This window comes from Mustela erminea, chromosome 3 (assembly GCF_009829155.1).
Source record: "Mustela erminea isolate mMusErm1 chromosome 3, mMusErm1.Pri, whole genome shotgun sequence".
Classification (NCBI taxonomy): domain Eukaryota; kingdom Metazoa; phylum Chordata; class Mammalia; order Carnivora; family Mustelidae; genus Mustela; species Mustela erminea.
Window position 1 is genome coordinate 161850401 of NC_045616.1, and position 27635 is coordinate 161878035.

Sequence of the window (27635 nt, forward strand, 5' to 3'; positions counted from 1 at the left end):
ATGACAATTATCTTTCTCTGACTGACTTATTTCACTCAGCATCATCCCCTCCAGTCCCTTCCATGTCAATATCTGTGGTAAGTATTCATCCTTACTGATGGCTAAGTAATATTCCATTGCATATATGGACCACACCTTTATCCATTCATCTGTTGAAGGGCATCTCAGCTCTTTCCACAGTCTGTCTATTGTGGACATTGCTGCTGTGAACACTGGAGTACAGATGGCCCTTCTTTTCACTACATCTGTATTTGTGGGGTAAATATACCCAGTAGTGCAATTGCGGGGTCTTTTTTTTTTTTTTTTAGTTTTAACTTTTTGAGGAACCTCCATGCTATTTTCCAGAGTGGTTGCACCAGCTTGCATTTCCCACCAATAGCATAGGAGGGTTCCCCTTTCTCGGCATCTGCGCCAACACCTGTCATTTCCTGACTGTTAATTTTAGCCATTTTGACTCCTGTGATGTGGTATCAAATTGTGGTTTTGATTTGAATTTCCCTGATGCCGAGTGGTGTGGAGCACTTTTTCATGTGTCTGTTGGCCATTTTGATGTCTTCTCTGGAGAAATGTCTGTTTATGTCTTCTGCCCATTTCTTTTTCTTTTTTTTTTTTAGTTTATTTATTTATTTTCAGCATAACAGTATTCATTATATTTTCACCACACCAAGTGCTCCATGCAATCCGTGCCCTCTATAATACCCACCACCTGCTACCCCAACCTCCCACCCCGCCCGCCACTTCAAACCGCTCAGATTGTTTTCAAGAGTCCAGAGTCTCTCATGGTTCACCTCCCCTTCCAAATTACCCCAACTCCCTTCTCCTCTCTAACTCCCCATGTCCTCCATGCTATTTGTTATGCTCCACAAATAAGTGAAACCATATGATAATTGACTCTCTCTGCTTGACTTATTTCACTCAGCATAATCTCTTCCAGTCCCGTCCATGTTGCTACAAAAGTTGGGTATTCATCCTTTCTGATGGAGGCCTCATACTCCATAGGGTATATGGACCACATCTTCCTTATCCATTTGTTGTTGAAAGGCATCTTGGTTCTTTCCACAGTTTGGCGACTGTGACCATTGCTGCTATAAACATTGGGGTACAGATGGCCCTTCTTTTCACTACATCTGTATCTTTGGGGTAAATACCCAATAGTGCAATTGCAGGGTCATAGGGAAGCTCTATTTGTAATTTCTTTAGGAATCTCCACACTGTTCTCTAAAGTGGCTGCACCAACTTGCATTCCCACCAACAGTGGAAGAGGGTTCCCCTTTCTCCACATCCCCTCCAACACATGTTGTTTCCTGTCTTGCTAATTTTGGCCATTCTAACTGGTGTAAGGTGATATCTCAATGTGGTTTTAATTTGAATCTCCCTGAGGGCTAGTGATGATGAACATTTTTTCATGTGTCTGATAGCCGTTTGTATGTCTTGATTGGAGAAGTGTCTGTTCATATCTTCTGCCCATTTTTTGATATGATTATCTGACCATTTCTAGATTGGATTCTTTGTTGAGTTTGAGAAGTTCTCTATATATCTTGGATACCAGCCGTTCATCTGTAGCATCATTTGCAAGTACCCTCTCCCATTCCATAGATTGCCTTTTAGTTTTGTCAACTGTTTCCTTTGCTGTGCAGAAACTTTTTTATCTTGATGAAGTCCCAATAGTTCATTTTTGCCTTTGTTTCCATTGCATTTGGAGATGTGACTAGCAAGAAGTTGATGAGGCCAAGGTAGAAGAGGTTGCTGCCTGTGTTCTGTAGTATTTGAGTGGATTCCTGTCTTAGTTCCTGACTTAGGTCTTTTTTGTGCGTGGTAAGGAAATGGTCCAGTTTCATTCTTCTGCATGTGGCTGTCCAATGTTCCCAACACCCTTTAATGAAGAGAGTGTCTTTTTCTCACTCCCTGCTTTGTCAAAGATTAGTTGACTATAGTGTTTAGGGTCCATTTCTGAGTTCTCTATTCTGTTCCATGGACCTATGAGTCTCTTTTTCTGCCAGTATCGTACTGTCTTGACAACTGCAGCTTTATAATAGAGCTTGAAGTCCGGCTTTGGTTTACTTTCTCAACATTCCTCTGGCCATTTGGGGTCTCTTCTGGTTTCTTTCTTTCTCTCTTTCTTTCTTTCTTTCTCTCTCTCCCTCTCTCTCTTTCTTTCTCTCTTTCTTTTTTATTAAGTCCAATTAGCCAACATATAGTACATCATTAGTTTTTAATGTAGTGTTCAATGATTTATTATCCTTCCTGGTTTCATACAAATTTTAGGATTATTCGTTCCAGTTCTATGAAAAATTCAATGGCATTTTGATAGGGATTGCATTGAATGAGTAGATTGCTCTGGGAAGCATAGACATTTTCACAATATTTATTCTTCCAGTTCATGAGCATGGAATGTTTCTCCATGCTTTGGGTCTTGCTCAGTTTCCTTCATGACTGTTCTGTAGATGTCAGAGTGCAGATCCTGTACTCTTAGGTTCGGTGTATTGCTAGGTATCTTGGGGTTTTGGTGCAATTGTAAATGAGATCAGTTCCTTAATATTTCTTTGTTCTGTCTCATTCTTAGTGTACAGAAATGCAACTGATTGCTGTGCTCTGATTGTATATCCTGCCACGTTGCTGAATTCCTGTATGAGTTCTAACAATTTTGACTTTTTAAAAGTATAATGGGAAGCAATGGTAGGAGAGACTCAAGGGTCAGAATGCAGCTTCTCCAGGATGCTTGTATTTTAATTTTGTTTTTTGACTACCCCCCTGAATGTCCTATTCTCTCTCTCCATATGCCAACATTAATGATAGCTTTTTAGAAAGAGAATCCTCAATGGTAACAGTACTGCCTTGTATCATTAGAGAGGACTTTTTGAAGATGTTTGATGTATTTTGTATTGCCATCCCCATTCTCACGGACACAGTCCGCAGTTGTCAGCCCGATGACCGCTTCTTCAGAGAGACCCTTCCTGACCCGTCAGAGTCACAGGGTGACCTTGTCCCCGTTTTACTTGTCCCTTTATATTTACTTGTGGGAGTTGGATGATTATCTGTCTCTACTCTGGGCAGTGCCCTCTGAGGACATTTTCTCCTCGTTCATGACAAAGCAGCCTCATCCTGGACCCCTTGCTAACTGGATGGTGATGTCATGGTGGCCAGACCATCCCTCATCTATATGGGGTGGAGAGGGGAATCCACACCACCCCTTTCCAGAGCTGGGAAAGAGATATTGCCGGCAGCGACTGACGCATGATGCGCTTCACGTATTTTTTCTGTGACTAGTAGCGATCATTTCAATAACACACCCTTACCATCAGTTGACCTTTCTGTTTCCAGATAAAGTGGTTTCCATCGAGTCCATGGCATGGAAAAACATGAGCCCCAGGAAGAACTGAAGGGTCCCTATCATGATGAGAAGGAAACACTTGAACACACTTGTTTGTGAAAGAACAGAGTTGCAAAGCCCAAGCCATTTCAGAGAAGGACTTTTAAAGACTAGGGAAGCCGAGAGTGCCGTGGAATTGAGTGGCGGCTGGCTCTCATCTCCTCCTGTCCTATGGCGGCACTAGATCTTGTCACCAAAGTCCCTTGAGCACGTGTTCCTCAAATCCCATGGCTTTTAAAATGGCTTAATGGATGCACACATCACTAACTTTTAAAATCAGTGAGAAGGAATCCAATCCAACTTTGCCTCTGGAAGTCCACAGTCCATAGCCCTGATGGGCTCCATCAGGAGCTCGCTGTCCCCCACCCTGTGGAGGGGCGCCTCCGGGCGCGGCTAGCACAGCCTCGCACACACACACTGCCGTCCGCAGCAGGTGTCCTGGGAACTAGGAAGGACGGCCTGGGAAGAGCTCTGCCACCCGTTCCTCACACACGAATGATTTTATGTTTGTTTACTCAACGGCAGCAGTATTTGCATCTACACACGGAAACGAGAAGTGGCAGCGTGTCCAGTCCTGGCCCTCGAAACTCCTCGGTGACTCCCTCCTGTGGGGGACAGACCTCACTCCTGCGGAGGACAGACCTCACTCCCGCTGTGCAGGAACACCCGGCAAGTGCCCCGTCACTGAGAGACACGACGTGGCTGTGACCAAATGTGGGGGTGGGGCCCACAGAAGGAGGGTCAAGCTTGTGTGCCTCCCTGGCTGGCGTCATGGACTTTTGGGAGCCCTGGGATGCTCAGGGCCTGTGGCAGCATCTGCACCAAGGGTAGGGTGGTTCGCCTTCCAGAGGCCTGACTTGGGGAGCATGTTAATGGCCGGGTTTAAGGAACAGCCCTAGTTTTAATTATTTCTCAAAAGCTAAAAGCATGTTTGTGTGTGTGTGTTTTATCCTGTGGGCATCATGACTTGTGCTTTACTTGCTATGGGTTTTAGATGTGTCCATTCCTGGTGGCCCAGGGACCATGTGGAGATGCACAGGAAGGCCGAGTGGTCAGCAATGGACACAGCCCTGCCCACCCACCCCCCAGCTGGGACACAGCTCCCAGGACACGGCGGACAGTTGGAGCTGTGGTGACACCCCTCTTGCTTCATGGGCCCTCTCTGCTCTCGTGGTCAGTACATCTGGGCCCAGGGTCATGTGTCTCTGGTCTCTGGTCCTTGGAGAGAGGTGGCCCCAACTTCTGAGTTCCAGACGAGGTTCTGCACCGCTCCCAGACGATGCTTCCGCCACCTGGATGGCCCAGGCTCTGGGACTATGACTTCCTACAGCACTTGTGCAGCTCCTGTCTGCATGCACACCTGTGGGAAAACACACATCTTCTCTGCTAATTATACCGTGTTCTGTCCCTTTCCAAGGCCTTCGTGAGGGTTAGGGTATTTTCAGAATCAGAGTGTCTGTCTATTCTGAGAGAGAATCTCGGTGCCTAGCTCACGTCACCTGCTTCTACAGAAGCAAAGATACAGCACCGGCGTGTGCTTCTCAGTGGTGATGACATCACACCGTCACTGTTGGCAGCCCGTCCGATCTGCCGTTGGGGCAAGCTCCTGGAGCTGGATTCCCTTTGGAGTCTCTGCAGCGCATTATGTTTCAGGGAATGGGCCACTCGCTACCCTGTTTGGGGGGAACCTGCTGAACCCGTACATCAGCATCATTCTGGCCTCCTCACAAAGGAGCAAAACAGGACAGACATCATCCTCTTGATTCCTGGTCCCTGCTCTGGCCGCAGCGGGAGCAATGTGAGCAGCAGGACACCCACGGGTGCGGCTCCCGGAGCAGACAGTGCACATGGTCCGGACCACAGTGTCCCGCCCCTGACCCCGGACCAGACACCTGCTGCCCTTCACCTCAGGGGCTCACCTGCGGGATTCTAAAGACACTGCCACTGGTTCCGGGGGCTCTGAACATGCGAGTGTCAGTTGGTGGGAAGTCCTAGTACCTGCGAGCTGCTGGCTCTGGAGGGTCCCAGAGAATTCCTGGGAAGTCAGCAGTAAAGGGAACTGTTTATGATATATATATAGTGAGCCCCAGGTTTATCAATTTTCAAAAGGAAAAACAAAAACAAAAACAAAAACCTGAAGGAGGAGAAGAAAGGTCCAGAGTGACCGGCACAAGGAGCTAGTGTGTTTCCCGCCGCGGGGTCCGCCTGGTCTCAGATCTGCGCTCCGCCCGTCCTGCTCTGGCAGCCGGCAGGCTTCTCTCACATATCCCCAGTCCCCTCAAAACTCGGTTTTGGTCAAAGACCTCCGTAAATGCATGCATAGGAGCACCAACAACACAGGATCATAACAAATGGTCACGAACTGATGACAAGTGTGCAAACGGTGCTAAAGTTTACATTTTTATCATCAAAACACTCGGGAGAGGCCATGAAGTGGTAGAAGAATGTAAACTTGTTGTGTTCTCGCCTATAAAGTTCAACAAGATCAGTGATTCAATGAACACACCGTGAACTTCCAAAGCGGGTCGTTTCTGAGTCATCACACCTGGAGGGAAGCCGCATTGCTTGTCAGAGGGACGCACGCCGTTCCCACAGCCTGCTGTCCAAGCCCACGCCGGGGTCTCAGACCAGGATGCGTCTCTAAGACTTCTCCGGCTGTACCCCATTTTTAATAACTCAGGAGGGAATTTTCCAGAAAGACAAATGAAAACCACGTAGGCAACATGGGAAGGAGGCCTGCGTGCCGCCCGGAGCCTTCTGCCCAGGAAGCCAGACTATGCAGGACCTTTGCCAAGGGGCTTCTCGGTTCTCTTCTCCAAGGACAACCAAAACGCATCCTTTAGAGCAAGCTCCATTTCTCAGAGAAACTTCTCATTCCAAAGCACTGTTAGTGGACACGCTGTCTGCACGGGTTCCCCCAGTTAAAACATCAAGTGCTCTCTCATGGTGAAGCCTGAGCGCCAGCAGCTTTCCTGGGGAACGACGTATTTTCCTAACAGATTCCTGTGGTTGTTTGTGTGTTTCCAGACCCAGAGAACCCGCGCCGGGTTTCGCCCACCCGGAGTTCGTAGATCTCCGCTGCTGACACAGGCCAGGCCCGGAGGCCCGTCTGCGCGCCCACAGGCGCAGTGCGACCGGGAGGGACCACGGGCACTCGTTTCTTTTGGCAAAGCGCACTGCGCGGCGCTGCTGACCTGCATTCCACTGAAGTTATTAGTCAAAGTAATAGTTTATTTTCTTCGCCAGAAAAATAAACCTGATGCACTCAGCACAGCGTTTCCCTGAACCGCACGCGGGCTTTGTTTGACTTTCGGAGTGCTCTTATTGAGAAAAATTATTCAGTAATGGATGAGGAGTCTGTGAAAACTTGTCCTGCATGACATTAATTTGCCAGAATTATATGGCACTGCCACTGAAAGGGACCACCTAGGGTTATCTCGGGACAGACGGGGCCGGAGGGGACGTGCCCGCCCGGAGGAGCGCCGGGGCCCAGGGCGGCCCGCTCTGGCCTGCAGCCGGCCACCAGCCGCCGTCAAAGCTGCCGTCCGTGGGAAAGGCGGGCTGCCTGCTGGAAACAGACGACTTGATCCATTTGCTCGGGTCACGTGTAAACAGGAGTAACACACAAGCGCCCAAAAGGAGGTCTAAACTGGGCCACGACACGGGCCCGTCGGTGGCTAAGACCCACAGGTTTCCACTGTACTATACTTTCTTAACACATAATGTTCCCAAATCAAAGTTTAATTCATTCAGGACCCTTGTCACTGCGGTTTTCCAAGCAGGCAGATCTTCGAGGTTGAGGGCAAAGCCTCAACTCTGTAATATTCCCTGTCAACATAATCTTGAAAAATCTTCTAGGAAATACATTTCACACAACTTTCTTGCACATGAGGTCATGTCACACGCGGCCCCCTGTCCCCAGCCCTGCTCCTCCTTTGTCACCGGCTCTGGGGTCCCCCTCCCCAGCCCTGCTCCTCCTTTGTCACCGGCTCTGGGGTCCCCCGTGACACCTCACACGCCCTTCGCTTCTCGAGACTGAGGAGTCCAGGGCTCAGAGCACCGTTCAGAGCTGTTCCCAAATTCAGACAATCACTGCCTTGTCCCAGCGAGGTGGCCCAGACGCCAGCCCTGTGCCCAGGCCCAGCTCCGTTCTCCCCGAGGACAGGCTGGCAGGCCCCTCACCAGGAGACCCCGTGGGTGCCACAGGTCCCACTCGGTCTCACCAGAAAGAGAAGGCATCCCCCTCAGACACTAAGAGCCTTCCCTTCTGCAGGACTGAATTCTGGCCCTTCTCCTCATCCAGGACCCAGCTGCCCAGGTCCATCCAGCCAGGACCCTGGCGAAGGGACTCACTTCCTGCTTTCCTCTTGGATAGGCTCCAACTGTGAAGAGGAACCCAGGAGAAGGCACAGCATCCTAGGTCTTCACGCAACGTCTCAGTGGCCCTGGGGCTGGTCCTTCCACGGCAGCACCCGCGTCCTGCAGTCCTGGGCCAGACACAAACTCCGGAACCGGGTTGCAGTGATGGACCCTGCTGGTCCAGAGCCCTGAGAGGGACAGGACACGCAAGCTGCCTTCAAGATGGGGCTGGATCTCCGGGGTCGCCAGCCTGCCCTGCGGACCGGTCTCTGTAGGACCCACCCAACAGATACAAGGTGCTTGCAGGCTTCAATCCCTGTGGCCATCTCTGCATGACGGATGCTGTGGGGTTTCTGGCAAAATAACCGTTTGTACTAAAAAACATTCTCAAGATTATCCATCTTCAATATTAAAATATGCATGTCTGTGAATTAAACCCATTCTGTTAGATTCTATTCATCATAAAATAAAATTATGAGTGTGCGTTAGGATGGCTAATGGGCGTCAGGCTCTCAGGGGAGGTCAGAACAGTCATGGTGGACGATCGTCCCATGAAGTAGGCGCCCAAATGTCAGGAGCCAACGAGCTCAGGAGCCACCCGACGTCTGCCGCTCACCCTCCCCCATCAGAGCTCTCTCACCGCACACCTTGCGTGACAGACAGATCTGGGTCCCACCTCTCAACCCAGGGACCAAGGACGCCACTGATGCCATTGGCCCAGGCAGGACCAATGCAGGGTCTTGTGGGAGAAAAGGTTGCCCCCTCCCCAGAGCCATGCCTGGCCTCCTGCGAGCCAGGATCTGAGCAGCTGGGGGCCTGGAGAGCTCACGAGCCTGTGGGTCTCCATTTGGCGCCCTCTGAGCCCCAGACAATGGGACCTGAACCTCGCAGCACGTGGGCGTCTTAGCGCTGGCCAGGGGCCCTCACCTCGGGGCTGGCCCACATCTAGCTGGGAGCCTGTACTGAGCTGCACTGGGGACTGTAGCCCCACACCCAGTGGAGCCCCGGGCTAGGGCCTCCTGCCATGGGGTGGCCACCCTCTGCCATCTCCCGCTCTCTGTCACAGAGCTGATGGCTTAAGTGCTTTTGTGTTTAGCCGTTCATAAATAGTCTTGGCTATAGCATTTCCAAACACGATGGCAAGTGTTTAGCTTTTCCCAGAGTGACACGGAGCCCTGGGAGTGACGGGCGCAGGGCGGTCCTCATGGAGGCTGTGGGGTCCTACAGGGCCTCTGCTGGCCGGTCAGGACCCCAGACTCTGCTGCTCCGGGCCCCGGTTTCTGATCCGGCCACGGGCTCTGCGTCCCAGCCGGGGACCTGCTCATAGGGCCGGCAGCATGGCACATGTTGCTGCCCCCTGCTCCCCACGTGACACAGCCTTGCTGTCCCTGCCCCTGCCCAGCAGGCCCTCCAGAGCATCACGGACCCCGGACAGGTTTTCAAGCAGACATGGCAGAATCGTAAGAAAGACAGAGCTCTGTGGGGCCTTCCTGGAAGGAAAAGAAACACACTTTCCTCCTGATTTATGAAAAATGATTCTAGACGCACCCAAGAAGTTGCTCTATTTGGGTAACAAGGGAGGTGTTGCTGCATGGAGAGAATTGGGGGGGGGACCTCGTCGGGAGCGAGCAGAGCATGTCTGTAGATTAAAACGAAGCATCTTCTTTATGTTGTGATAATTGCTGCATTTACTTCACTTAAATAAAGAAAAATATCACACTGTGATGGAACGTAAACTGTGGGGAGACTTTCATCTTTGAACAATTACATGATATTTTCACATATTAAGATGTAATTAGCCGAGTGGAATATTTCCAGAGCGTTGGCTTCTAACGTTTTCTGAATAATTTCTTTAAAATGTTTTTTTTTTTTCTTATTATGCTTTCCTGTTGCTTCTGTAATTATTTTAATTATCCGTTCTGGTGGGTGTTTGGCAGCGCAGGCTGGGTGTGGGCTCCCACGGGACAGGTCCACCGGCTGAGGCCAGCGCGGCCGCCGCCCGGCCTGCGTCCCCACGCAGAGGGCACTTGGGGACTTGTGGCTTCGACTCCCCCATCTGCAGTCATTACCAAAGAGCGCCTCGTTCTAGTCAAATGATACCACGTGAGGGGGAAAAGGCTTTAACTTCAAAACGAATCCACCACGCGTCTCTGTCTAGGAGCGGGTAGAAATCCCGCCGGTCGTGAAGGGCCTGCTGAGGAGACGAGTCCGTCTGCAGAACTTTCTGCCCCGAGGGAAAGCCTCGTTTCCTCGTGGGTGTTTGGGTGCTGACTGTCAGGAGCGCGGCCCACGGTTGAAGGCAGCGACTGAGGTGCGCTGGGCACGCACGGCCGCCGTTCCGAGGCGACCCCAAGGCGGCGTGAGGAGGCTGCGTGTGCGGGGAAGCCTCTCCTCGGGGGCTTCGGTTTCGACGCGCGTCCTTGTTCGTGCCGTGACCTGGCTGAGACACGGAAATCTTCCGAGTTCGCACTTTGTACCAAATATAAATAAGCACGTCAGTGAGTGACTAGTCACCTCAGATGCGCTCTCCACGTGCTGGGGGAGGAGGAGACCTTCGGTGGGGGAGGGCGTCCTTCCACACGCATGTGGGGCTCAGGTGCCACCATCCGCCGCGCTGATGGTTCTTTCCCGTGAGAAGATAGAATTTGAACATTATATCCGTCTTCGCCATAAGCTATGGAACCAGCCCTCACCGGTCCACGCTGGAGGTGTGGGACGTCTTTTCGGGGTCTAAGATGACAAGAGCAAAGGAAGTGCTGGAGATTTTTAGACCCCCCTCGGCCCCCCACTCTGATGTGTGCGGGGCTGACACTGGGCTCATCCTTCCCTGTTCCTCGCCGGGGACTCACATCCCAACGTGGATGAAACTCGTATCTTTGAGAAAACAGAATATTCAATGATTCTGAATAAAATCACTGAGTCTCCAACAAATTACTCACTTTATTTACAAACAAGATCAGCGTCTTCCCCTGCCTCTCTTTAAATTACACCAAATCTCTCCTTTCCTTAGGTCTGAACGTCTCCCATCCGGACGATGGGCACCGGGCCTGGCTCTCGGGTTGGAGGCATTCTGGGTCAGACCGTTGGGTTTTCCTAGAGACTCTGCTGGTGGATGTTGCCAGCGTCAGTCAGTCAGTCCCCCTGATGTGTCACTGAGGTGTCCTGGGAGATGTTCTCCTGGAGGAGCCAAGAGAGCGTACAGAGCCAGTGTTTCCGACACTGCTATGTGCCAGTGTGGGCTCAGCCTCCCAGATACAACATCCATGAGGCGATGCTGTGGCAAAGGCCGCCTTGTGGCAAAGCCTGCCATGACCCCACTCAGGGGATGAGAAGCATTAGATGCCCATGGCCTGGTCCAGGCAGGTCCATGGACCTGCCTGAAGGGACAAAGCTAAACGTCACCGTTGGATTTTGTGCATCCCTTGGTCCACGATCTTCCCAGGAGTTATGTGCACGGGCCTTGGCTGGGCATGAGGTGCGCCTCCCCGTGTGCGGGGCCCAGGGCAGGCTGAGTCTGAAGCACAAGGCAACGGGACATAGCCCGGCTAAGCCGGGTATGTCATGCTGCAGGGACAGGCAAAGGCCACGGGGTTTTATCTTAAACCATCCAGGGGACCGACCCATGTAAGTGGAGGTCGCCGTCCGATTCTCCTTCTCCAAATGTCATCGAAGGCAGAAGAAAATCAGGAAGATAATGAACTTGGACCACGAAGCGCGGAGAGGAGAGACAGAGTCCGCAGGGAAGCAGCCAACAGGTCCAGCACCGCGGGGCATTTTTCCAGTCACGTCCAAACCCTGATAAAGGTTTTCCATGCAGACCTCCCTTACCAATCTGGCCACGCTCATGAGTGAAAACACAGGATAACCTAACTTTTCCTTTTTTTCAGGAAAATAGCATTGTCCGGCCTATTTAAGAAGTTCGCTAGTCGGCAGCCATTGAATCAGACCTACCGGGTGACGGTGCAGATCAAACCACACTCCGCGCTCCGTCGTAAGTGATACCAAAAATGCAGTTCGATAGGCAACGATTTTTGTCAACCCCTTCCTACCTATTCCCATATTTGGAAGTATTTCAGTATTTGGCTAAACTGACAAATTCTATGCTTGCTTAGATAAAACTGAAAATGCCATTCAATAATTTGAGAGACGGAGGCCCCTCGGAGAGCTGACAGGGCAAGAAAAATGACTCTGGTTTACTTGGGCTCCGCCTTCCGTCTCCGTCCACTCTTCCTCATCTTCTACATTCCTACCAGGTCGCTCTTCCTAAACCTGTGCCCGTCACCCCCGCCAGCAAGCCCTCCACCCCTCTCTTCCCCCAGCCCCACGGATACAACGAAAACCCCGTAAAGCCGCTCACCGGCCCTTTCTTTCCCTGGCTTGGAATCGCACGGAGCGTCCGTTTTTCAGTTCTGCCAGATCGTGGTGTCGCGCCCGTCTGCTCACACGCCGAGCCTCCGCTTTCTCACAACTCCGGTCCGAGCACGTTGACCTCGGGCAGGCGTCCGCACGTGGACGGAGGCTCCCAGGCGCCGCGGACTCTGTTCCACAGCGACCCGCAGCCCCACTCCCGCCGCTGCGCGCAGGAGGCCTCGAGCGGGGACCCACAGGGCCACGTCTGCCGCTGCTGCAGCTCGCCTGCTGGTGCCCACGACGGACCGCAACGGGCGGGCATGTCCGGGGGGCGGGAGGCAGGGGCTAGAGCTCAAGTAGGCGGCGAGGGTACTCGGTGTCCGGCAGGAGATGTTTGAGCCGAGAACAGATGAGGTGAGGGCAAAAGCCGGGCCCGCATCTGAGGGAAGAAAGTCGCTGGCAGAGAGAACACGGGTGCCTGTGTCCTAACGGGCTATGTTACCGTTAAATGGGGAGGCCATTGAGAATGATTTCAGTGTGTTCAGGACGCTTGTGCTGTCCCAGAGGTTTGTATTCTAACTGCTGATTTACTGAAGAAAATTCAGTACAAGTAGGGCTTAGATTCCAAGAGCAAGAGTGCCTTTGAGGCCTTCCGTCAACATCGCCAACATCCTCAGTTAATTCTCCCCTAATTGACCTCACCCAGTGTCCATGGATAGCAATTTGCATTTCCCAATACCTTGAACATAAAACTGAGTGACTCCCAGTGTGACAGGGCCTGGTGGTAACCCTAGCACTTACCTTTGCTTGCTGGCTGGCTTCCTTTTTTCCTTTCTTTCTCTCTTTCCTTCCTTCTTGCTGGTGAACTGGTAGGATTGAGTCATTCACGTGTATTTACTGCTCTTCCTCTGTCTTCTTTTGTAAATTCAATATACAAAGACTCATTTTTTTTTTATTTTTAAGCTTTTAAATTTTTGTGTGTTTTCGTACATAAAGAGTTTTAAACTCCATGTGTAGTATGTTTTGATTCGTCGTGTGTCTTTCAGTGTTTATGCTATTTGAGACAAAGGAAAATTTTATGTTTCTACGACGTTAAACATCGGCAACTCCCTTCGTGCTGTGTAATTTCAGTTCAGCGTCTAGAATGGCTCCGCCTGCCCGTCTCCCTCCGTGGATGTCCAGGCGGCGCAGAAGGGGGTGCGTAATGGATGCCGCTGTTTCTGCTGCGTTAGGGCTCATCTGCCTACCCACACCTTCTGTCAGCTAGTTTCCCCTTCCTCAGCCCCACCGCTTCAAACGGCATGGGCCTGAAGGCATCTGGCAAAATCCCCTTGTTTTACAGACAGAAGACACTAAGGTTTAGAGAACGTAGCCCTTTCCTGGCCCTGAGTCTGGAGTTCATGCCTCTGGGACTGTGTCCTGGCTCCAGGCCTCACGGATGCTCCCACCTGAGGTCTGGTCACCGCGGAGCTGTGTCCTGGGGACAGAGAGACCAAGGGGTCCTCCCCAGAGTGCGCCTGCGGGAGCAGCCCCGCCCCACAGGCTCCTTTCCTGGAGAGCAGGGAGGATCCCGCAGGTCTCCTGGGTCTGGAGGGGCTGCGGATAAATGAGCAGGAGGACACCTTCCCCAGAGCAGGGTGCTGAAGCTCTGAGGTGCCCCCAGCACCTCTGAAACCGAATGCCTCCCACACTCGGAGGCTTGCAGATCTGACAGCATTGCTTCCAGTGTTCAGTGCTTTGACAAGACAGGAGGATGCATTTTATTTAAAATTGGCTAGAAAATAAGGTCATGGGGCGTGTCCTTATTTTGTGATTTTATTTTGCCATTTTCATATTCTAAAAAGAGTGTTTTCTGAATATGTATTTAAATATACCAAGGAAGATGGCATGTGATTCCTTGAAAATACTGTTGAGCAACTGATAAGGAACTTAGTGGGATCTTCTAAAGTCCATGATTCAAAGGAATGACAGTTCTTCTTCTTCTTACTTAAAAGTAAACTTCTTTTCAGATTTGTTGGAAAATTAATTAATGTTAATAACTAAGCAATTATGAAAAGCCCATGTCATGCTTCAAAGTTTCTTGTAATAAAGTATTACCAGAGCAAACCTACTTAAAATAAATATTAATTTGTATTTATTTCATGTACTTTCATGTAACATGTCATATCTGTGATACTCAAAAGCATATGCAAAGTTAGTATAATTCTCGTGTAAGAAGATAACTTTTGAAATAAGCACTTTTATACATAATCACTAGATAGATGTTCACAGGGAAAAAGGGATCTATTCTTCTTTTAATATTTTATTTATTTAATTGCCAGAAAGAGAGAGACCACAAGCAGGGGAATGGCAGGCGCGGGAGAAGCAGGCTTCCCACTGAGCAGGGAGCCCCATGCGGGACTCCATCCCAGGACCCTGAGGCGAAGGCAGACACTTAACCCCCGGGCCGCCCAGGCATCCCGGGAACCGATTCTCTTGAAGTATAGCTTCGCCATCACCATAATTTCACCTAAAAATACAACGAAGTTTGATGTTCTGTCTGTGGTGAAGCAGTTTGCCAGTGCTTATATATTCTCTGAAATTAAAGCGACCGGACGCTCTCACTTGAGCAGCAGTACCTTGGATGCAGCCCCCAGTGGAACCTCTCCATCCCCAAGTCCACGTGTTTCGTTACGATTCTCTTTTCTCCCTTGAAAAAGCAGCTTGGAAATCATTTAAGCAGCACGACTGAAAGTCACCGTCCACCACGCCAGCTCCGCGGGGTCCATGAGGTCCTCTGCTGGCCCAGGCGGCCCTCTCCGCCGTCCTCCTGCGGGGCTGGCTGGCCGACTTTCTCCTGCACAGAGCGTCCCGGTGCGTCTGTCCCTGCTGTTCTTTCGCTCACCTCCCCTCACTTCCCTGGCGAAGTTCAGGGCTGGCTGGAAGCAGGGGATCCTGTCTGACTCTCTGCTGTCAGCTTCCTGAGGTCAACACTGAAGCCGGCCCCTCTGGAGGCCCTGGAGGCCCAGCCACCATCCCAGGTTCCATTCCTCTAAGGTGGGACCTTCAGGGGCACTTCCAGGGCCATGCCAGGCTCCCAGCCTCACCACCCCTGCAGGGGATGGCCCGGTCCTCCGTTCTCTCTGTGCCTAGTGCCCAGCAGGGAGGAGTCTCCAAGAACGTGGGGGCGGCGGTCGGTGGGTGAGGGAGCGTGCACCCTCGCAGGCTCCGCCAAGACACTGGGTCTCATTCTCCTTGGCTTTTTCTTCAGGGGCTCCTGCGTCATCTCCACAGGAGTCTGGACTTTTGGAAACCAACTGTCAGATTTCCCTAGAGATGAAAAAGCATGGGTCTGTTCTCCCCTCTTATGGGTAAAGGTAAATGGAATGCACAGTACTAGCAAAACGTGGTAATATCGCCAAATAATACCCCTTCGCTCGTGCCCCTTCTCTCATTAGGGAAATGCGCAAAGGCGAACGGGGCTCGATGTGTTTGCAGAACACCAGCTTCCGCGCAAAGCCTTCTCTCTGGAGAAGGCGGCGGAGGAAGTGCACACATCTGAAGTGTCAGGGAAGAAGGGACACATGACGGATTTAGTAGCGATTCTGTGTTGGTATTTTCCAATTTATTTTTCTGAGTCCTCACCTGATCAAAACAATGACTAAAAGGGCTTTGCCCCCAGACAAAGGACATGACACAAAAAGGAAGTCGTATACCTCAAGCGCACGTTGTTGGTACACCTGCCCTGGACAAGCCCTGCTCTGAGAATGAAAGCTCCAGCTACAAGAAGCAGAGCGAGGAGTCACTGGGAGATGCATGACAGTCCAAGCAGTGTGATGTAGAGACATCTGTCACGTCCAAGGAGACGACATCCTTTCTCCTGGGTGTGGGTAAAGGACCACAGATGGGGGCACCGGAAAAGTGAAACCACTCTAACGGTGGTGCTGGGAGTCTGCGTGGGGAGCACGATATTGTCCCCAGCTGCAGAGTCTTCAAGGGCATTACTGTGTAGTGATGTGGGCGGGACAGATGCTACCTTGTGTCTCCGGAAGCATCACGGGCCGACCATCAGGGACAGTGCGTTTGCTGGACATCACGAGGAGTCGCACGGCATCCTGAATCGTGCGGCGGAAATGTCTCGCGTCTGGTCTCCTTTCTTAGAACTGATAAATTAGCCTCACATGTCCAGTAGGGTTTGCATTGCAAATGCTCCCGAGTTGTTTCTTCTTGGTCTTCAAACTCCTCTGCTCCGGAGGGGTTTTCTTTCCCGTATTTGCTCATCCTGATGTTTCCCTTTGCATAAACAGCAATCCCATAATCCTGCGGATCAAAGAGCGCTGGGTTTATTGACTGACTTCCTGGTGTCAGAGGTTAGGACGCACTGTCAGACACAGGGGATATTAGGAAATAAAAAGGGTTACTAATATGAAAGCGGGGGATAAAATGCAGGCACCAAAAGGGATCTTTAATGCTCTAATAATCAGCCACAGTAGATTTCATATGCAGCTCCGGCAGCCACTCCAGTAACCTGGATAAGAAAACAAATCGTCCCCAGCTCTGTGGATCAGATCAGGGAGATGCTGGCCTCTGCACCAGCAGCCCCAGAGGCAGCAGAGGGGGGTTGGAGCAGGAGGCCCTCCATGGGCCACTTCACAAATGAAGATTGGAAGACGGACAGGCAAGGTGACTCGCCCCGCTCACACAGCATATAGATTGACTTAATGCACCTTCTGTGTGCCTGAGAAAAAGCGACAGCTTATCTAATGCCAAGCCTGCACAGGAGCAGAGCGGTGGAGAATTGTTTCACAGCTACGGCGGAGGAAACCTGAATGCCCGTCTTTGCCTATTATGCTGATGTTCTTAATTAACTTGATTAGACCAAATCAGTTTGCTGCTTGAAAATCGTCTGTCTGCTACAAGGTGTTGAAAGGCACAAACAGGGGGGCAGAAGGTGGCACCAAACATGGACTCATTTCCAAAACCTGCAACGTATCTGACACAGACAAAAGATCAGTTTGCAATTTAGTATGTCTGACCGTCAAAGCACCCTTGCCCAGGTCCCCCTGCCATAACATCCATACAGGCTATGTACTCAAGACTATGTGTGTAAATGTGTGCACCTGTGTGTGTGCTTCTGCATGTGCTCGTGATGAGGGAGGGAGGCTGGAAGGCACCCGGCAGTATTTAGCACTCTGTACCTCCTTCGTGCACTCAGGAGGAGCACCTCTACTAGTCAATCGGGAGACTCGTGCTCCCTTGGAGGATGGAGGCTTGTGTCCTTGGAGTAAGGATGTTTCCTGGGTCCTCACCACTCCAGACCCCTGACATAAGTATCACACACACTCTTTGGGGGTCCGCTCTCTGTGTCAGCCCCAGAGAGGACTCCTGTCCTGCATATGGCCACGAAGCAGTGCTTCCCTAGAGATCCAGCAATGAGCCAACTCCTAAGTGGCGGTGTGCACTTCTGCAGGTGACGGCGCTTCTCTGTCCGAGACCTCACCATCGTTGTGGTTTGTGTCCTACAGGATCGTCCCCACGAAGCCACTGTGTCCCCAGTGCAGAGCCCATCTTTCCTTCTCACTCCTGGGGCCCAGGACGACTCTGGCAAACGCTCAGCACAGGCCAGTCTATACATTACCTGGAACTTGCTTTCTTAGTCTGTGAATCCTGGGTCAGGACACGAGTGTTCGCCATCGTCCCGCCGGGTCCCTCCCTTCTCCCCTCTGTCCCCCTTCGTCAACGCTGAAGAATTTGCAACGTAACCACTTATGCCAGAACTAAAGCCAACTCAATGACCAGTTTGATTTGACCCACAGAGCGGTTTCTTGCAAACACGTTTAGCTCAGTTGTCAGGGCTATTTAAGTGAGATGTTCCATATATGAAACTTTAAATGCCAACCTTCTTTAACAAACCATGCAGTCTGGCCCCGTTAGGTCTGCTCTCTGGTGGGTGGAGCTGGCCTCTTTTAAATGTGGCCCGTGTGCTCCGTGTGGTCATAGCAGCACTGGCCTCCATGGGCCTCTGATGGCCCCTGGCCAGGAAAGCATCTGTGTTTGCTGCCTTAAGTGAACGAATGACAGTGACTATTGTTAATGGGGTCTTGTATCCACAGGACCTCATCCAGGGCCTGATGTGGAGAAGACAGATGCTTCAGTTTGGGGGTAAGTAAACAAGTTAATGAATTAATGCTCAGACTCGGTGCTCTATAAATTATCAACGTAAATGTCAACAGAAACAATAAGCTAAAATTTGAAATGTAGTAAATGGAGACAGAAAAGCACCACTTGTTCCTCTCCTTCCGTTTCCTGTGACATCCCTTGTGGTTGATGTCGACATCCGAGGTCCAGCGTACATTACGCGATCTTGAGTAATGCAAATAGTCATGAGTTAATGTGTCGTGTCGTTCGTGATGGAACCACTCCGACCTCTGTGAATGGTGGGTGCCAAGTGGGAGGGTCACTAATAAAAGACGCCACTCTTATTCCTAAAGGCACCATTCCTACAACTAGTTAAACCCAGACCCTCCCGTAAACCCTCATCCTACCTGATTGCCCATGTACGTGGCTGCTGAAATGGTGTAAAAATGGGCCATCTCCTGCATTCTGAACATTTCCCTGCATCCCAAATCTGTGGCCTTCGTAGCTAATCAGCACACTATCTCTAGATACTATAGAAGTGGGACCTAGAATGGACATCTTGGTTATCGGGAAACAGAGGCACTACCTTGAGCAAACATTTAATGGGCTCCTGCTGCCAGGAACAGTGTGAGGAAGCACTGGGCCTGAGCTCCAAGGGTACAGAGATCTTGTCCCCCAGTCTCAGAAAGAAAGGACGTTGGGTTTGCTTATCCTTCTAGAACCAGGTCCTGACCCATGATGGATCCGTACTTAATGCTAAATAAGCACTGATTAGGTCAGCTTGTAAATGAAGGCAGGCAGGGGCTTGCTTGTTTTTTTTTTTTTTTTTTTACAAACACAAGCCATTTTGGCCTCTGGCTATTATAAATGAGAAATAAACCTAGATCCTTAGTCAGAAAGTACATATTTGTTTTCCAAAGTTGACCAGTTTCAAGGTTGACCCCGTGGTCTTATCCCTTCACTAGGTAACCGATTGTCAAGAGATGGATGCACTATTTTTCTGCTGCTTGAAGACAATGAGCCAAGTTGTAAATCAAGGGGACCCCATGGCTACTGGAAGTCAGAATGCAGATTCTCAGGGAAGGATGTGCCCACTTCCCGTGAGCTCCAAGCATCAGTGCGAGGGCTCATTCCCTCTCAGCAGAAACCCTGGAGAAGGGATTCAGCCTCCCTGCCTTGCGGTGGCAGTGGGGCTCGCTCGAACACAGTGGTGCTGGCACAGCAGGCCCCAGAGAGCTTCCGCGCAGACACAAGGATGTGAGGAACAGAAAGCGGTGTCATTCCAGGACGACACTCAGAGGAGGTTCTGGAGACACAGCGTCTGATCCTGGGAGGCCCCCAAGGAACTGAAGAAGAAAATGAAGCCAGCAAGGGGAGGGTGTCTACCCTGACTGGGGGGAAGGGTGGTGAGAGTCGCCCCCCCACTCCCACATGCTCAGGTCCTCAAGGTCACGTCTCACCCAGGTGTGGGCAAGTGACCAGTACCCCCGGCTATTGCAGTTTTACTGAAACAAGACGTCATTCCTTGATGAGAAGACGTTTCCACACCCCGGGTCTGGGAACTCACACACAGAAGGTGCTAACCGCGGGCATGTTTGAGTCAAGAAGAGCACGGGTGCCCGGGTCCCTGGCACCTGAGATGTCTAACCGAAAGGCTAAAGCTCGATCCAAGATCTGGCCTGCTTGGTTGTGGACCCACTGGGTTCTTGCGTCGAGGTATGCATTGCTTGCGGGTAAGGAAAACGTTGGCACCGCACCCACCCACCGAGTGGTCACGCACTTCTGTCTGTGTGAACGCGTTATAGAGTGAAATTGTCCCCAGCAGGAAAGGGGGTGCCATGGGCAGACATCTGAGCAGGTCCTCACTTTGATCACTCATTCCTATTACACAATACCGAGAACAATCACTTTTAAGCAAAACATTTGTTTTCCTTACAATTTAACACTGGCAGGCTCTATCAGCTCTCAGATATGATACTAGTAAATGCTACTATAATTAATCTTGACATTTTATGTTTAATTAAAAGCAAAAATAGCCTTGGTCCCTGCATGTCTTCCTTCTGGGGAGGTTTTCTGGTGCTAATATGTGTAGACTCCCCAAGAGCAGGGGAATCTGTGGAAATCTGCTGTTTGCTCTTGAGGTTATTGCTGAGAGACAAGGAAGGAATTTTAGTTAGGGTTTTTGTTGTAATCCACCATTTATGACAATTAATTGGTGTGATGGATTATGTTACAGTCTTCCCCAAAACTCACTGGTTGAAATCCTCACCCCCAATGTGGAAGTATTTGGGGATGAGGGCCCTCGGGATGTGATCGGATCACGAGGGTGGGGCCCTCGGGAATGGGCCAGGGAGTGGTAGGAGAGCCCAGAAAGCCCCTTCCGCCCAACTGCCGTGTGAACGCAAGGGGACAGTCGTCTACAAATACGGAAGGAGCCCTCAGCAGACACAGCTTCTGCCAGAGCCGTGATCTTGGATTTCCAGCCTCCAGAGGTGTGAAAAATGAGCATCTGCTGTGTCAGCCCGGAGTCTGTGGTGTTTCCACTCCAGCACCCAGGCGGAGGGAGACAGGGACATGATGAAGCTACAAAAGAAGTCCTCATCGCAGAGCGCTAATACCACGTGAGGGGCTGCTCTGAGTGTTTGCCAACCTCACCGAAGGCCTAGGGGAGCGGCTCTGTTGTAGAGACTGGGTTCTGCTGACATCTCTAGGTCCCCAAACCAGCAGAAACTTGTAGTGAAAAACCAGACCATAGACTTTCCATACATTGATTTGTATTTCTAGGAAATGAAAAGACACACACACACACACACACACACACACACACACACACACACATCTAGGAACACGTACATAGGCATATACATATAAAGTTTGAGACTGTAAGTCATAAGATTAAAACTTCTTCAATAATGTGAATCAAAAAGAGCTTTGATATTTGTTTTCCTTTCACTTAGGGAAGAAATGGGGCAAGTGAGCAACTTATTTTGGAAGAAATCGACAGCAGTGTTTTCACGTGGCTCTGGGAGACCGGTTCTGCCTGCTCTTTTCTGTTGGTTTCTGCCAGGGAACCTCCCCTTGTGCTCAGGGACAAGCCAGGGTGGGGGGCAGGCTCACAGCCCGGGTGGGCATCTCTGGCCCTTCCGGCATCAGGTGGCTGTCCTGAGCCATGTGGTCCTCACGTGCTGTGAGTCTGGACGTCAGCGGCCGTGAGGCCAGATGAAGGTGACCAGGAGGAAGCGTTCTGAGGGAGACCCGAGTTCTCGAAATGAAAGTATTAAATCAGCTTTGAGTAGTTGCATGAAGTGAAAGAAATGAGAAGGGACTTCAGGTTTCTCCTTTATATTTTTATCTCAGGGCTGCAGTTATTTATCGTCTAATAATAGTCTGCAATTATCTATATTCTTTGTTGTTTGTCTATGCTCTTTTTTTTTTTTTAAACATACCTTGAAGTATTTGTTAAGTATCTCCACAGTCCCGAATGAGAACATGCTCGGCATCCGTCTTCCCATCCGGGAAGACAGGAGACATCACCACACGTCTTCGAGGAACATGGGGTAACAATGGGGTAAGTCAACAATTTTCCTAACGACATTAGCAAGTGGATTTGGACCATGAAAGTACATGAAGACAGAGAAGCACGTGACTTGGGACAGTTCACTGAAGTTGTAGAGAAAGGAACAGTAACCCCTCTTGCCTCCCCTGGAGTGTGGCTGCAGCGAGGGGCCTGTTCCAAAGACCACAACATGGAAACGGGACCAGGAGTAACTTTACAGGACAGAAATCCAGCAGCAAACACGCCTCGTCAGCTGATCAAGACGAAATGCCATGCACCCCGGATACAACAAGAGGAGAATGTCACTTTACCTCTACGCTCTCTCTCCCCCAAATCCCCGTGCCCTGTCTAGCCATCAGGAAAACATTACCAAACCCGAGCTGCGGGACACTCACGCTTCTTCATGTCACCGAAAACGAGGGAAGTCTGACACCATCACAGGCCAGAGGAAGGTGTGGAGACATGTGGCGGCTGAAAGGGAAGAGGCCTTGGTGGGGGGGGGGGTGTCCAGGACAGAAAAGGAGCATTAGGGAAAACGGACTGTGCTTGAATAAAGTATGGGGCTCAGTTCAGAGTAATGTCGGGATGGTGGTTCACAACATGTAAAATGTATAGTAGTGGAGGGTATGCAGGAGGGAAAACACGAGGGGGTGCTACGGGCAGCTTTTTCATCAGTCCAGATGAATTCTAGATGCTTATAAGATGAACTCTAGATGTTTATAAGAAATATTTCTTTCTCATCCCTGCCATTCTGAGATGTGCTGTCTGGAGTCATCCTGCCCCGAGATACCTCTATTCAAGGTGTGTGGCTGTCCCTCCAAGCCGGGCTGCAACCCCAGGATTCGGACAGATCCCTTAGGCACATGCAAACACTGTGACATGGGATCCCTGGGTGTTGGTACAGGAAAGAAAAAGACACCCAAGACACTCTTGCCATTGATGAGACCAAACCTTCAAGGAGATTTTTCTAATGTGGTGTGCAACGAGAAATTTCATTTTTTGCAATCCCAGGATTCTGAACAAAAAGTGGTCATATGATGCTATTCACAAAAGGAGGAAGAAAATGAGAACATTTGCACAGAATTGGAGGTCAGGGAGAACCAGTCCACTGGCAGGTTGCGGAAAGCTTACCACGAGGTATGAAATATTTCCTTTCAATTGGGGTCATTATTGTTCATTAAAATATAGGGGCGAGCGTTACAGACTGAAGCTAAATTTTACACTGTTTGTGTTATTTGTATAAAGCTCTCCTCAGACATGTAACCTCAACCTGGGCATTTGCCAGAGCAAAGTCAAGGGAGCTTTTTATGAATAGAATAGAGTTTTACACCAAAGAACATTCTTTCCAGGTGAGCTATATGAAAAACCTCTTCTCTAAACACATAAGGATTAAGGGATAATTAAATGTCCCTGAGCTCCAGTCTTGTCTGCTCTCCCGTCCCAAAGGTGGGTCAATACCCCCAAGAACCCCCAACGCCCACACTCAAATCAGTGCTGGGCTGTGGCCGTGCTGCCTGCCGGTGCCCCCAGCCTAGGCACTGCTGCCGCAGCTGACAAGGATGTGCATACGGGGGGCAACATGGGCACAGTCAGGAAGAGGAGCAAGGGGTGGCCTTACCTCTGCTTTCCGAGAGCCAGGCTCCGATGGGGAGGCCCCTAGATCTGCAGGGGGCCAGCAAGAAGGCAGAACCAGAGCAGCTGTCTTAATGGAGAATGTGTTAGGAAGAATTATTCACTGGGCAAGTGGGAAGGTCCAGGAGAGCCCTCTCCATCCCGGAGCAACCTTGAGAGGCAGCCACCACCCTTGAGGCCGGGGGAACAAACAGATAGAGCTGGATGGTTAGCATTCAGGAACCGGGGGGAAGGCCGCACAAGGTGGCCGTGGAGACCTCTGAGGGTCGGAGGGGAGGCCCTGCCTGGCCAGCATGGCTGGGTTTGAGGATACCTTGAGTCTGACTCAGGAAACTGGCATCTACTGTGACTCCTGGAACAGCTTGCCCCCACCCAGGGAACCAAAAGAGGCTCCACTCTTGGGAAAGGGAGGCCAAGAGAAATCGCAGGAAGGAGTGGCCGCCCTGCTTTCTCCCAGTGCCCCCTCTCTGGGCCCATCTGCAGCAACAGAGCCTCCCAGGGTGGCTGGTCCAGGCCACATGGACAATGAGGCCCGGCCTCAGCCCCGCGGAGCAGAGCAAATGGTCACCTTCCCCCGCAACACGAGGTGAGCCTTTGTGGCGCTCCAGAGAGCCGAGGCCAGTCAGCAGGCCTCACGCCTGTTCAGCAGCCCAGACCCTCTGATGGAACCGGTCCTGCACAGGCCCGCATGACGGACTGTGTGAAGTGAATTTTCCCCATGCTTTGTGTTCCTGAGAGCAATGGCCTTTCACTCTCTGCCTCAGCCGCCTTCTCTGTCGCCCGGACAGACAGGACAGCTTCGGTGTTTATGACGTTCCTAACCAGGGTTTCAGACATCATCTTCCAGTTTCGGGGGACAGCCCCGTCCCTGTCCTGGGGCTGACCGCAGGACGCACTCCCAACCGTGTGACCTTCTTGAATCTGTGAGGTCAGATTTGTTTTGTGCACAGGCGTAGTGTAGTGCGCTCTTAGAAAACTTGCTATGGGAGACGCCCATCTGCACTTGATGGAAGGTCGTGGAGACTTCCAGCTGACCCCCCACGGACATCCTTGGTGGGTGGACCTTCCCTCAATCATGGAACTGGGCTCTATTCACTCGCTCTGCCGAGGTGGCCCTGGGCCATAAAGCGAGGTGGACCTGAGCACACAGGGACCGCAAACGACATCCCCACCATGATGACATTTGTCACGGAGTCCTCAGAGACACCTTTGGATAACTGAGGGAAAAGGAGAATGCCCCATTGTCCTGCCTCTGAAAACCTCAGCCACAGCCCGGACGGGTACCAGCCACTTGGCTGCGCTGGCCCGGCCCAGGGTCAGAGGCCGCACGGTCATCTGAGTCAGAGCCCGCCGGCTGGTGGTTCTGCCGCTCCGAGGGTGGCTCGGCGTCTTGCTCCTTCATTTCCGCAGGGGAGAGAAATGGCCGTGGACCCAAGGACAAAAGCAGCCAGTCCTCCCATTGCCAACGCAGACTGCTGCCGTCTGTGACCCTCATGAACTTTGGGAAAGAGCCTTATGTGGAAGACTGCAGAGGGGCATTCCGTGTCAGGGAACCTCTTTTTGCTGTGACGTCCACCCCATCATCCAAGAAGGCTGGGAAGCAGGTCCCAGTCCGTGACCTGGAAACCGTGAATCCTCGGCACAACCAGCAAACTTGACCCAACCTAGTTAGTGGGACTGTGGTTCGCCTTTTGCTTTTCCTTACTTCCAGGACCCCTCCTAACTCAGGATGCATTTTCCAGCGAATGGATTTGCTCCATTCAAGGAGTGTGGGGATGGAGAAAACAATTCTTGTCCCTTTCTGTAGATGGGAAGGCTTACTGACCCTAAGTCCCACAGATGCGAGTTCAAGGGACTCTCCCCGCACCCCCCAACCATGAGGAAGGCTCACAGATGCTGCTCCTCTGAGCTTACTTGGAGGAGATTTGCATAAAGGAAATAAAGTTGCCTCTTTGTTTAAAAAAAAAAAAAAGAGGCAACCCACGGAATGGGAGAAGATATTTGCAAATGACAGTACAGACAAAAGGTTGATATCCAGGATCTATAATGAACTCCTCAAACTCAACACAAATGAAACAGGCAAACATATCAAAAAATGGGCAGAAGATATGAACAGACACTTCTCCAATGAAGACAAACAAATGGCTATCAGACACATGAAAAAATATTCATCATCACTAGCCATCAGGGAGATTCAAATTAAAACCACATTGAGATATCACCTTACACCAGTTAGAATGGCCAAAATTAACAAAACAGGAAATAACATGTGTTGGAGAGGATGTGGAGAAAGGGGAACCCTCTTCCATTGTTGGTGGGAATGCAAGTTGGTGCAGCCTCTTTGGAGAACAGTGTGGAGATTCCTCAAGAAATTAAAAATAGAGCTTCCCTATGACCCTGAAGTTGCACTACTGGGTATTTATCCCAAAGATATAGATGTACTGAAGAGAAGGGCCATCTGTACCCCAATGTTTATAGCAGCAATGGCCACGGTCGCCAAACTGTGGAAAGAACCAAGATGCCCTTCAACAGACGAATGGATAAGGAAGATGTGGTCCATATACACTATGGAGTACTATGCCTCCATCAGAAAGGACGAATACCCAACTTTTGTAGCAACATGGATGGGACTGGAGGAGATTATGCTGAGTGAAATAAGTCAAGCAGAGAGAGTCAGTTATCATATGATTTCACTTATTTGTGGAGCATAACAAATAACATGGAGGACAAGGGGTGTTAGAGAGGAGAAGGGAGTTGGAAGAAATTGGAAGGGGAGGTGAACCATGAGAGACTATGGACTCTAAAAAACAATCTGAGGGGTTTGAGGTTGGGGGGGTGGGAGGTTGAGGTACTGGGTGGTGGGTATTATGGAGGGCACGGATTGCATGGAGCCCTGGGTGTGGTGAAAAAATAATGAATACTGTTTTTCTGAAAATAAATAAATTTATTTAAAAATTTAAAAAAGGAAATAAAGTTGCACTGACTTTCATCAAATATAAATCTACTGATATATGTGTATATGGTACTTTGGTGCACATATATCACATGAACACATAGATACATGCACCTACTCTGTCATTAAACTGAAATCCTAGGACCAGTTCAGTCCTGGGCCTGACCCCTCTATGTCCCCAAATATCCCATGTCATTGGCTGGTCTCCTGGCCTAAACTCAGTGCATCAGTCAGGCCCCTGCAGAGAAATAGCATGAGAAGGATCTGTATATGTGAAGACTAATTGTTAGGATTGGCTCCCCTGATAGTGGGGGCTGACATCCTGAGACTTATAAGGCCACACAACAGTGTGGAGACCCAGAACAGGTGCTGTCATTCTTGTCTGAAGTGGGCAGCTGGAGAACCAGAAAAAGCCACTGTTTCAGCTTAAGTCTCAGGGCAGCCAGGGCAGAGGAGTGTCCCTGTCACCATCTTTTTGTGCTATCTAGACCTTCAACTGATGGTTGAGGCCCACCCACATTGGGGACAGCAATCTGCTTGATTCAGTCTCCTGATGAAAATGCTAATCTCATCCAGAAGCTCCCTCATAGATCCAATGGGAATAATTTTTAACCAAATGTCTAGGCACCCCATGGACCAAGCAAACTGACATATGACATTAGCCACCACTTGTAGGAAGTAGAGTTAGTTATGGTCTAGTAACTCTCTGCCTTTTAACAATTCCCAAGACTACTTTACCCGCAGACATTGAAGAAGAGCACTGGGGACTTTAAGACCTTGGTCAGGGTCTTGACCACACCTTTCAAGGCCTCCTGAAACCCATCCCTAACCCCTGCCTCCTTCTCTTTCTGGCAGCTGTGGGCCCATGTTCATGCCAGGGTCATGACACCAGCTGGAAATACGTGTGAGGAAGAAGGCACATGCACGCCCATCCAAGCGGCCCCAGGTAACAAGACCCTCCGTTATATTTAGGGTGTTATTCATGAAGACCATTGAGTAACTCCAGTGTCCCACTGCTGTAAGACATGGGTGGGAAAGGAAGCTCCAATGCGGTGAGTGCAGAAAGCTTAGAACCACCTCATCCTCATCATCCTGGGTGCTCTCTGTGTCCCGGGCTGGGCTTCCTAGAAACCGACACGGAGATCAGGATTCGGACACAGCTAATTAACCTGAAGCTGAGCTCAAGGGCAGCAGGGGAAGATTGCTGACGGGGTGGGCAGCTGGGTCTCAGTCCCCTTGCGGTCCTCTGGGAATGTGTAAGATCTCGCAAAACCCAGTCTGTGTTTATCTTCCTATTG

The 27635-nt window shown here is 50.6% G+C and overlaps 1 long non-coding RNA gene across 1 annotated transcript; it reads right to left on the reverse strand.

Annotated features, from left to right (window-relative positions):
• Positions 1–1976: 1976 nt before the first annotated feature.
• Positions 1977–26678, reverse strand: LOC116585682. Its single transcript, XR_004283771.1, has 3 exons — positions 26667–26678; positions 17656–17657; positions 1977–2050 (listed from the first exon to the last, which is right to left on the reverse strand). It is a non-coding gene; the product is annotated as an uncharacterized LOC116585682 (long non-coding RNA).
• Between the last annotated feature and the right edge of the window lie 957 nt (positions 26679–27635).